This window comes from Electrophorus electricus, chromosome 24 (assembly GCF_013358815.1).
Source record: "Electrophorus electricus isolate fEleEle1 chromosome 24, fEleEle1.pri, whole genome shotgun sequence".
NCBI lineage: Eukaryota > Metazoa > Chordata > Actinopteri > Gymnotiformes > Gymnotidae > Electrophorus > Electrophorus electricus.
The window spans coordinates 7,387,501-7,400,000 of record NC_049558.1 but is presented as its reverse complement, the minus strand read 5'-3'; the positions used below and the strand labels follow the sequence as shown (position 1 = coordinate 7,400,000).

At 49.3% G+C, this 12,500-nt stretch overlaps 1 protein-coding gene across 7 annotated transcripts in view; it reads left to right on the top strand.

Moving 5' to 3' along the window:
* sulf2b (sulfatase 2b) overlaps positions 1 to 12,500 on the top strand; it is a 126,458-nt gene that overhangs the window by 49,383 nt on the left and 64,575 nt on the right. For all 7 annotated transcript variants that reach the window (XM_027024121.2, XM_035522486.1, XM_027024119.2 and 4 more), the window contains one exon: positions 9,370 to 9,438. The gene's annotated coding sequence lies outside the window, so the exon portion shown is untranslated. The remainder of the gene's footprint in view (positions 1 to 9,369; positions 9,439 to 12,500) is intronic.

Genomic DNA, 12,500 nt, shown 5'->3' with positions numbered 1-12,500 from the left:
AGCGAGTGGAGAACAGGGGGCGTAATTGTATTCACGCTCGGAGTGCCGAGTTGTCAGTGTTGACAAAGCACGGGCAGCGAGTGATCAATGGGAATGAGGAAGGCTTCTCTGATGCATGCAATTGATCTCGGGCTTTTCTCCTTCTCCTCCTCCTCCTCCTCCTCCTCCTCCTCCTCCTCCTCCTCCTCCTCCATCCTTCAAGGGTGGAGGCTCAGGTACAGCCCGTCCAGGGAAGGATCTGGAGCCTCCATCGATCCTGCAGCCACCCGAGGGACTTCTTGCCTGTTTTGGCAGGGAGCAGCTCTGCCGAGCTTAAGGACCCTTGATCAAAGTCAGGTGGCTTCTGGTGCAGATCGAGGCGAGGAGGGGGTTTGGGGGTCCGGACGGCTGCTCGGTCTTTGATTTCGCGCGGTTTCATAGCTGGAGATTGGTGGGGAGGCTCAATCAACCTTTCCCCAGGTGCAGGACAGATCTGTCAAACCGGGACTTCTGCACTTTTGCAGTCCTGGAGCAAGAACGCACGCACTTTCTTCACATCGTTTCAACAGTGCTTTCCGAGTCCACCAAACAGAAAGGGTCCCCGGGCTTTCGTAAAGGTGCCATCTGACTCACTCTCCAAAGCGTCTCTGTGGTCTCACCTCCACGATTTGTACCGCCAGCCGCGAATCTGAATGAAGTACCGTGATGAACGCCACGAACGAAACGCGTCCCTTCGCTGCTCGAACGTGTCTAATGGGTCTTTGTGGCGATCGCCTGCCTTCGCGTCTGATAGGAATGCTTTGAATGAATCTGAATTAAAGTGACGTCTGGCGGAGTCGGTGTACCTGCTGGCCTCATGAACAAGAAACTCGCCATGGTGACTCAGAGAGTGACTAATCTGTTCAATATCTTCAGGGCTGCTTGCACTGTGAAACACCCTGTAATCCGGTTTTACTCTGAAATACAAAACGCTGGTCTACACCAACATAACAAGCACATCCTGTTTCTTAGGTGCAGATCTGATTCCAGAGTGTTCAGGTGTGATAGCGGGTGGGGGCGGGGGGCATTCTCACGCGTTCGCCGGCTTAAATCGGGTGAATTCCCCATCTGTGAGCCTGGAACAGTGTTCTCAGTCTATGTTTGGTGTAGGTCAAACCACGGCACTTGTGGGATGTGCTCCGCAGGGATTTAAAGGAAGGCAAGACAGAGAAAATCGTAACCCCCTGAGTGCAGTTAATTGGATATTGATTGACGGTATTGGTCGTGAGCTTCGCTTGACCCCAGCAGGGCGCCAGGTCTTTCCTCTCAGACCAAGCATGGGGTTTGTTAGAAAGCAGTTAGAAAACGACACGACACTATCTGTTACGCGCCGGATGGGCTGGGCCACGCAGACCTACTCTACGGAACACAAAGAGAGGTGATCCGGGCAGGAATTAAACTCCTCACCTGCGCTTTAGAGTCAGGTAATGTGAGCGCAGTCGCGCACACGTTGGTTCCCCGGGACAGCCAGGCCCTGGGAGCTGTGCTCTCCGGTCGTGTGCTCTCCAGCTGAGCATGGCCGAGCGTCACTCCCACCCTGACTGCACATGTGTGCGCCAGCTCACCAAACTGAGAAATCTTCCTTCATGTGCGGGGGTCGGCGTCGGTAATGTACCGTGCCTCGACCAAGAGGCCCTTTTCCCCTGTGGCACGCTGAGGAAGCACGTGTCCTGGTCCCAGACTGGATGGTTGCGCAGTTCTTTCTGTCCAGCCGGGAAAGAAGGATTTCAGCATTCCCATGGGTCTGTTATCTCATACTGTGGAAAGTCACAAGTCAGGGAGAAAAATGGAGAGTGGGCTGTCCGTTTTCAACACACACACACACACACAAACACACAGACACCCATCCCAAAGCCATGTTATCATTTTACCTCATTACCTATCCAAAAACAGCCCCCTATTCCACCGGAGTGCACTGATTAAAGCATATGAATCAAATGCACATACATGAATAAAACAAATCTCTCTAGAATAACCGAAACCTGCCAAATAACCTGATTGCTCACTCGCTCTGTTTCTCTCTCTTTTGCACTCTCGTTCTCTCCGCCTCTCTTTCTCTGCCTCTTTTTCTGTCTCTCTCTCTCCATCTCTGTCTGTCTCTCTGACTCTGTCTCTCTCTCTCTGTCTCGCTGCCTCGCTTGCAGTACCTCGCAGGTTGACGTTGAAGTGGATTAAACGCCTGTTTTCTGTCATTCACTGACTTACTGACTTGTTCCTCACTCCTCCTGTTCATTTCCTTTTACTGTTTGTCCATCTCACTCGCTGCTCCCTCGCTCCACACACACACACACACACACACACACACACACACAGCGATCAGTCGCTCCTCTCTGTCCCTCTTTAATAAAGTGGGTGTGTGGGAGGCAGCAGGTCCTAATGCATGCGGGCCGGCTTCAGCTCCAGGGCACCGGTGCTGACTCAGCACAAACGTCCTCTTTCCTCCCCAGTCATTACCAGGCCGCCGGTATTTAAAAGTGATGACTGACTCTCGGCTCCTCGTAAAAAAAGTGTGTATTATTAAAAATTCATGACTCTTGGAGTTTGGCAGGTAGAAAACGATTGCTGGGGGTGTTTTTTTTTTTTAATTTTTATTTCTTTCTATATTTTTTGGCATTTACTCCACTGTGCTGGCAGTCATTTTGTGAATTGATTAGTATGACGCGAAGGTTGTTATTTATCGTAACAGGCGTTCAGCAGGCTGGCACTGTGGGAACTCTCATCTGTGGAAGGCTAGCCAAGTTCTGCGGGTTTCTGCTTTCCGACCACACCACCCTTTCTTTTCTCCTCTCTTTACGCGGCGGTTCACATTTGCTGGTTTCTGCCCTGAGCACAGAGGCAGCAGTCCTCAGTCTTGGGGTCTCCCCTGAGTGGCCATTTTTGGATTTTCCCTGCCATAATTCACCTGGCTCAGGTGTGCAGCTCTATTTGAATTGGGTGTGTCTGAGCAGGGAAAACACCAAATAGTGGAGGTGTGGGTGTGAGAGTGTGGGTACACGTGTAGATGTGTGTGGGTGAGTGTGAGTGGATGGGTTTGCGTGTCTTGCTTACACATCAGTGACTATAGTATTTACACAGTTAAAGTAGTATGACTGTCTCAAGTACAGTGCTGCCAATATTGTTGTTAAAGTGCATATTAATTAAAGTGCATATTACATACATATTACATACATATTGTAACTGCACACATTCAGAGAAACACACAGCAACAGCAAAAACAATGAGAACATAACCATGATTATGATTACGTAATCATATTAATTACATAATCATATTAATAACATGGGGTAAAAATCAATCGGTAACATCAATAACAACAACAATGCTTAGCATGACCACCTGAATGGTAAACAAAAGGAAAATCTGACATCTGGTATCCCTCAGGGAGGTGTAACATCTGGTGTTCAACTCAGTAAAGGTCTGTACCTTTCTTTCTATCTTTCTATCGTTCTATCGTTCTTTTTTCTTTCTTTCTTCATCCCCTAGTACGCTGCCTAGTACACAGTGCCAGCAGGCACTGGCCTTGCGGCTCTGCTCAGATGTGGAACGAGCCAATCATACATATCTGCTTGCCATTCACCTTTAGACGCACCAGCGACGGTATTTTGTAGTTATGGACGGTGCTGCATAACGAGACAGCAGAGTGTGGAACCACTTTCATCGCGTATGTGTGCAGTTAGTGGATCTATGGAACATCTGGGCTGAAGCACTTCTAGGGGTTAGGAGAATAACTGGAGAACTGGACACAGAGGCCAGACAGGATGGATAGATGGATGGAGTGATGGAGGGATGAAGGTGTAGAAAAGTGTTCCAGGAATTAAATGGGCCGTGCAGCGGATCGGCAGCCAAATGTTGGCGCAGAAGACTATGACATCACAGGGACATGGACTCCCTCAGTGTTGATGAGCCAATCAGAGAAGCCATAACACACACACACACACACAACCCCCCCCCCCCCCCAACACACACACACACACACTTTCTCCGTGATGTTTCATTTCTCCCCTGGATATTTACCTCTCCTGCTTACTTAGACACTGTTTTTAATTTCCACTTTCATCCTGTCTCTTTCTCTCTCAAGCACGTACACACACACCACGCAGTCGCGCACACGTGCACGTACATGCAGCCGTGGTTTAGTCCGTTTTAATGTAGAGGTCTGTTTGTTGCTGTTGTAATTAAAACTGTAATTCATTTCTGGCTGTCATTAATATTAATACTGTAATTAGGAACCTGCAGTTGTGAGGAAGTGATTGCAATCATGATTATTTGCAATCACAATTGTTCACTCACTAGACACGCACATCCACACACGCGCACACACACGCGTGCATGCACACACACACAACACACACACACCACACACCCCACACACACACACACACAGATCCTTGACCAAACCTTCATGTTTTTTGAAAAGCATCTAACTTGAAAGAATTGTGTTATAAGTTTGCAGCACCGTAGTTCTAATTTTCCTAATTGTCTCATCTCCAGAATCCGAAATAACGCTCCCTCTCTAAACTCCTTTCCATCCATCCCAGACTTCCCTTCTCCCTCCCCTCACCATCTCCCCTGTCTGAACAAAGCCCTTAGATGAGCTGGGAACCGAGCGCAGGTAGCTGGCATGCTAGCATGAGCAGTGCACTCGGCACGCTCCCGTGGCTTGAAAATGAGGCAAATGATTAATAAAGGAATGCCAAATGTGATTTTTTTTTTTTTTTAATTGTAGTGAAGTACGCAGTTTCCAGAGAAACAGGACGTCTCGCGCAGAGGTCCTTCATCAGCTGTGCAAGCAGAGTGCAACTGTTCCTCCTAATATTTAAGAAGCACTTTGCCTGCACAGCTGATGAAGGACCTCCGTCCGAGACGTCCTGTTTTTTTTTAATATATATATGTATAGTGTATCTTTACATTTCTTTCTTTTTTCTTCTTTCATATGTTTCTTTTCATCCCCATTTCCCCTCGTTCTCTCGGTTCTGGCCCGACGAGGCGCAACCCCCTCCAGCGCCGTGGTGTTCGTTAAGTAATCAAGGTGTGCGGAAGCTATTTGAACGCTACTCACGTCGCAAAGGGAAAACAAAAACATCAGTAGGGAAGAAAAGAGTGTTCAATATCATTAGTTTCCTGTCAGCATGCTTAACTTTCTCTCTCTGAATGTATGTGTTTATTTATGTGTATGAGCTTTAACTTCACCTTACATTATCCTGAAGGAAAAGATATGTGGCAAAAGACAAAAGAGAAAGTGTGTGTGTGCATGTGTGCGTGAGTGCGAGTGAATGAGTGAGTGTGTGTGTGTGTGTGTGTGTGTGTGTGTGTGTGTGTGTGCTCGTGTAGTCATTAGTGAAAGATAGTGTTGATTAAAACTCCTCAAGGTGGCCTTTGACTGCTGGACGGCACCTTCAGTACTGTTCCTGCTAAGTTCTGTGAGCAAGCAATAGCAAACACACACACACACACACACACACACACACACAGACAGATGTGGTCTAATGAGTCATAGATCTTATCACGTTGTTATTTCTGCCTAAAGCTGGCACATGTCTTATCCACTTCCTTTACTGCTGCTATCCACAAAATAAATATACTCAGCTTGTCAGTTTAGACCATGCTGGCTTTCCTCAGCCTAAGAATAGCTCTTCTAATTTCTTTTTACCTACCTGCAAGAACATACACCAGAAGTGGTGCACATTCAAAAGACGTTCGCACTTTATTTGACAAGGCTGTCAAGATTTTTCACCCTTTTCAGTCGGACCTTTTATTTATGGGATAGTTTTGATGGTAGTTTTCCTGTTAAAAGCTATAAATATCTATATGTTCATAGATCAAGTTGAAACAAAATAGTGATGCCTGTCTGGAAGAACTTTGAGGTGTTTCACTTTGGTTAGAGGCACACACAGGTCCACAGTGATGCTCCCACGAGTGAGCTTGCTCTGGAGCTCTAGGCTTGTTTTTGTCTTGTCTCTGCAGGGATCTGTCTTGGGGGCATGGAATTTTTCAATTTTTTTTGCTCTTTCCTGGAGAAGAATTCTCCAAAGGTAAAGTTGCTCTCTGTGGTGGCACAAGCATTGGAGCTATAAGAGAGGAACATTCCGAATGGGCCCTGCGAGATATGCGCCCGTACGCTATGAACACGAGAGGCTCAGCAGAGCAGGCCCTCCAGAGCGTCATCGCATAGCAACCGCAAATCCAGAATCTCCCCCACCGCCCTGTCCACGTTAAAAACCGCGTCATCTTTTTTCGACACCTTGCACTCAAATTTCTGCTCAGCCCTTTCAAGCACAGCTGCAGCCGAGCTACGCGCGAGGGGGCGTGTTCCAGCTAAGGTTGGAAGCCTTCTGTCCCCGCGCGGCCCTTGAGCCGTGGCTGCCTGCGTTACAAATCCATTTCAAATCACGTCAAATTTAATTTCTCAATTCAGCAGGTCCCAGAGCATTTAATTTTTTCTTTTTTTTTTTTGCATTGTGCTAAGATGAAGAGGTGTATGTGAGCCTTAGAAGAGAGATGTGTCCTCGGAGTCTTAGAGTTCGCCGATTCCAAGCAAGAAAACCAGGAGTCTGGTCTAATTGGATTTACTAGAAAGCAGGGGGGAGATGTTTTTTTTAATCACGGTTTGTGCCACACAGTGATGATAATTAGCAGAGCGTTCACAATTCTCACAAGCGCCACTTTGCGCTTGTCACTTTTTAGACACCTCCCAGTATTAGCAGTAATGACTCACTTGGGCTAAGGGTAGCTAATTACACTCCAGACTCCTTGCGCATGAATGTGAACAGCTTTGATGAACCGAAGCCATATTTCTAAGATTACAGAGGTTGTTATGAATTCAAACTGCAGGTATTATTATCCGTTCGCAGGCCTGGTCCTTGGATATCCCGTGTGCTGCTCCTTTGAGCTTTTTTTTTCTCCTCCCCTGACTGAAACAATCATCTAATTACCGATCGGTCTTTTACACGAGGCCCGTGATGTGGCACATGTGTTCAGGGCTTGTTTTAGCACTTCCACCGATCATGGCAGCTGGGAATTACACAGCTGGGGCTGATCCTAAACTTAGCACTTGATCAAATTCACTGAAGGCCACTGTCTAGATAGCGAAAGTTTTTAACAAGGACCTTTAGGAACTCCCATATTTCCGAGTCTTTAGAGATCGTCTCACTCTCTGTCTCTCTCTCTCTCTCGCTCTCTCTCTCTCTCTCTCTGCACTGATGGGCAGCAATAATCATCATAGTATTACATGCTCTATTACCCCGGTAAGGCCTTTATGATATATGGTCTTGCCCTATTAGGACAGGAGATCAATGCTGCTGCTCCTTCTCACAATTTGCATTATGTAAAACGCCTCATGGTTTTGGTTTCGATTGCCGCTGCAGACGAGGGACTCGCAAAGTGCTCTCTCTGTCTGACTGTGTCCAGAAAAAAAACCCACTGCAGTCTTCTCGTTTTCTTCTTTAGTAAAGACGCATTTTTTCACTTTCTAAACTGAATTACATAATATTACGCATAAGCAATTTCAGGGTGGCTCGTTAACGTGGCATAATGCGCAGAGAGACGTTGGAATTTTCCAGAAAAGCTTTGTGGTGGTGGGGGGGGGGGGGGATCACGGCAGAGATGCTTAGCAGCGGCAGGTAGAGGAGTCCTGGAGCCTTTGTTCTCGCTTGCCTGGGCTGCAGGGAGCTAGCACCTGCGCGAGGCGCAGAGAGCGAACTCAGGGAGGCGCCAGCACGGATACAGCGTGACGCGGCTCCTCCGGGGCTCTCGCTAACGTCACCTTTGCTTATGGGCTCAGGTCATTACCATTACAAAGCGTAATACACACCATTCTGAGACGGTGTTGACTCAGAGTCAAACTGAGACCCCCCCCCCTCCATATCCTATATGCCCTGTGGGTGAAAACAGAGCTTAGTGTGATGCTTGGTGAAAGGTTTACAGCCCTTGTATAAAATGTCACTTAGCGAATGTGTGACAGGGGACATTTCTGTAGCTGTGGTGTAAATCAGTGTCTTACAGTTGATGCTGACTGTGCGTGTGTGTGCGTGTGTGTGTGTGTGTGTGTGTGTATGTGTGTGCGTGTGCGTCCGTACGTGTGTGTGTGTGCGTGCGTGCCCGTGCGCATGCATGTGTATAATTGATACTGACTTGTGGTTAAGTCGTGGAGGACTGTCAGCTTGGAAGTGTATAGCAGGTATTGTGTTTCTCTCTGCTAACACACAGATGTTGTGCACACACACGCTCAGGCCGAGCTTAACAGCCACAAAGGCGGCATTATGCGGTCTGCCGGCTGCCTTCAAGGACTCGGGAAGAGTGACAGGCAGCCTGGAAGAGGCCCGGCAGGCATGGCGAACAGATGCACTTTGGGCACTGCGGCGGTCCACAGCTGAGTTTATATGCTGCCTTTGGCCAATTATATCCATTTGCCCGTTAACCCACTTGCCGAAACGGAAATGTGCGTTATCTGTAGTAAAATACCCCACACCTGCCCGACGGAGCTCCAATATACATATTCATGGGGTCCACTAATTACATGTTTCAGGACTCTGTCACCTTGTGGGGGGGAGACGGGAAGAGAGAGAGAGAGAGAGAGAGAGAGAGAGAGAGAGAGAGAGAGAGAGAGAGAGAGAGAGAGAGAGAGAGAGAGAAGGAAACTCTCCGAGTCAGACTGGAGTAGGTAAATGGACCCTCTCACCTTTTGTGTGCATGTTTAACTAAGACCTACTTCAGGTATGGGCTGTCTCCCTATTCTGTCAGCAGAGGAGTGTATGAGGCGGGATGTGTGTTAGAGCGTGTGTTTATGTGCCCACCCCGTTCCTTCGCCCTGTCCGGTTTGATTTAACCTCAGCGGAAGTGCTTTGATGACTCCCCTCTGATCTATTTTCTATTTTGTTGACGGAAAGATAAATCGCACAACGGCCCTGTGTTTGAATAAAATTGAGTGAAATGAATGGGACTCAGAGGATAGGATGCCACACGCACACACACACGCGCACGCGCGCGCACACACACACACACACACACACATACATTGAATTGGTGTCGTTGGATTGGTGCTGTGTTTGAAGGTCATTTGGCGATGCATTTTGCATCCGTAATGCATGTGCAGGGCTTTACACCAGCCACTCTGTTAGCATTCATATGAGGTTCTTATATGGAGCTCAGTCAGGGTGTGTGTGTGTGTGTGTGTGTGTGCGCGGCGTGCGTGTACGTATGCGTGTGCCTGTGTGTGTGTGTGTGTGTGTGTGTGTGTGTGTGTGTGTGTGTGCATATCAGTACTCTATATAGCAGCCCCTATTTTGTGCTTATGATATTCTTGTTTCTGAATGTCGTGTTTACTGGCCCTCATAAAATCTCTGCTCTTTTCAGGTTGAATCTGCATGAGGAGCTGAGAAGCTGCACACAGGACACAGAGAAAGAACTTCCCTATCCTATCAGGTAGGACTTCCCTTACCACTCCATTTCTCTCTCTCTCTCTCTCTCTCTCTCTCTCTCTCTCCCTCCCTCCCTCCCTCCCCTATCTCCCTCTGCCTAATTACCTGTATGTTGATGGTAACGAGGAGCCGGATGTCTTGGCTGCAGACGGCCCGTGGTGCGCGTTGCCTGGTTACCCTGGCCAGGGACAGGCTGCGGGAAGGCCCAGCGGTGGCCGGAGCTAATGGCTGTCAGCAGCCAGGCTCCAAACCCTCTGGGGAGGCCAGAGAGAGCTCCAGTAAACAAGGCTTTCACACACCACGACAAACGCGTTCCCCAGCCACGTATAGACCCTGCAGATGTCCAGAAATGTTTATGGATTCGTGCCGTAGCTAACCATGGCAACGGGCAGAAGGGGCCAGGGCTTCGTGGACGTCCGGGAGGCTGGGCTGAAGACAAGGGCGCGTTCTTGCAGTTTATGGTATGGTGTAATGCGTTATGTCATTTGTTCATTTGGCACAGGCCTTTTTCAATGCTAAAATGTACAAAAGCCCTCGCATTCTTGGTCCCTTTCCCTCTCTGTCTCGCTCACACACACAGAAATGCGCAGCTCTGATGGATTCAAGGGCTAATGCAGGTTGCAGTGGCACTGCTACACTGCGTTACTAAACTGATCCATCAAGCCCCCCCCACCACACGCGCGCGCGCACACGCACGCACGCACGCACACACACTTGCAGAGCTGATCCATCATGACTCCCGTGTACAGAGCAATAGACTGGTGGAGGGTGAAAACTGATTAGGCCTGGCAGACTCATTATACTCTGGTTGTGTGTGGGGTGTGTGTGTGGGGAGCGGGGGGATGTGTGTGTGGGGTGTGTGTGTGGGGAGCGGGGGGATGTGTGTGTGGGGGATGTGTGTATGGGGAGCGGGGGGATGTGTGTGTGTGGGGTGTGTGTGTGGGGAGCGGGGGGATGTGTGTGTGGGGGGGGTGTGTGGGGAGCGGGGGGATGTGTGTGTGTGGGGTGTGTGTGTGGGGAGCGGGGGGATGTGTGTGGGGGGGGGGTGTGTGTGTGGGGAGCGGGGGGATGTGTGTGTGTGTGGGGAGCGGTGGGATGTGTGTGTGGGGTGTGTGTGTGGGGAGCGGGGGGATGTGTGTGTGTGGGTGTGTGTGGGGGGGAGTGGGGGGATGTGTGTGTGTGGGTGTGTGTGTGGGGAGCGGAGGGATGTGTGGGTGGGTGTGTGGGGAGCGGGGGGATGTGTGTGTGTGGGGAGCGGTGGGATGTGTGTGTGTGGGGTGTGTGTGTGGGGAGCGGGGGGATGTGTGTGTGAGGGTGTGTGTGGGGGGAGTGGGGGGATGTGTGTGTGTGGGTGTGTGTGTGGGGAGCGGAGGGATGTGTGGGTGGGTGTGTGGGGAGCGGGGGGATGTGTGTGTGTGGGGAGCGGTGGGATGTGTGTGTGTGGGGAGCGGGGGGATGTGTGTGTGTGGGTGTGTGTGGGGGGGAGTGGGGGGATGTGTGTGTGTGGGGAGCGGAGGGATGTGTGGGTGGGTGTGTGGGGAGCGGGGGGATGTGTGTGTGTGGGGAGCGGTGGGATGTGTGTGTGTGGGGAGCGGGGGGATGTGTGTGTGTGGGTGTGTGTGGGGGGGAGTGGGGGGATGTGTGTGTGGGGAGCGGAGGGATGTGTGGGTGGGTGTGTGGGGAGCGGGGGGATGTGTGTGTGTGGGCGTGTGTGCGGGGGAGTGGGGTGTGTGTGCCAACCTACATTGACATGCTAGCATTAAAACAGCACGTGTGTGTGTGTGTGTGTGTGTGTGTGTGTGTGTGTGCGTGTGCGTGTGCGATGTGTGCGATATGTGTGTGGGGGGGGGGGGGGGGGGGGGGTGCATGTGTGAGTGAACAAAGCCAACCTACAGTGACATGCTAGCATTAAAACAGCACAGGTTTATCCAGCAGGTATTGCTAGGTAAGTTAGCAAGCGCAGGTGTACGGGTTAGCACAAGAACTCTGCGCATCCACATACACCCCATCAAACTACACACTCGTTATGTTTCGCCCCTATTGTGTGATGAGTGACTGAAGTTGACTGCAGTTCATTGTCATTACGTGACGCCTTTTGTGAGTCGGATGTGAGATTCAGTGGTAACTTTTCTGCTGTTATTATGAAGTATCTTACTCTTTTTAGAAACACACCCCCACACTAGACATTTTCAACTCAATTGTACAACTTCTTCATTTTTCCAGACATTTGAAATCTTTATTTTCGTTTAACTGAAGTCTTTCTTTAACATTTAGTCATGTGTGTCCTGCCATATTGTCCTGTTCCATTACCTCGAACGCTTTTTTTTTTTTGCTGTCTTTTATTTTATTTATTTTATGTTTATATCTGTGTTTTATTTAATTTTGTTTTTATCTAAATGATTCGATAGCACTCCAAAGCCCCTCGGCTGTTGCCTTTCAAGGTGCTTTAAAATGAAAGCTGTCTGGACAGCTGTCTATTATCCTCTGCTGGGGGTGCTGTTTGGTACACTCCGCAGTGTGTGTGCAGCCGCCATAGCTGGAGCTAAGCTAACGGAATTCCACCAGAAGCGAGAAACAGATGTTAGCTTGTGTATACAGCTGCCTAACTGCTGCAATTACCATAATTACACGTGTAAGGAGCAGTTGTGGTTCAACTATTCAATGAGCATTCTAAACGAGCAGGAAAATGATGGTTTCACTCTGACTCCCGAGACGGTGTGGGGGCAGGGGTCATATACACAGGTAACCCTCCAGCTCGGTGGGGGGGTTGTTTCTCTTTCAAAATGCTGCCCTCATTCTTTTTTTTATCTACCTCTCTTGTAATGCTCGAACCTTGCTCATGAAATAGCGCTGGCTTTGGATGTAAGCAGACTCCAAGTCGTTGTTACACGGAAAATACTTATATCAAGCTTATACTCTCTCTCTCTCTCTCTCTCTCTCTCTCTCTCTCTCTCTCTCTCTCTCTCTCTCTCTCTCTCTCTCTCTCTCTCTCTCTCTCTCTCTCTCTCTCTGCAGTAAGATACTACAGCCTCCACTTGTTCTTATGAGGCTCTCCTGGTATCTTGT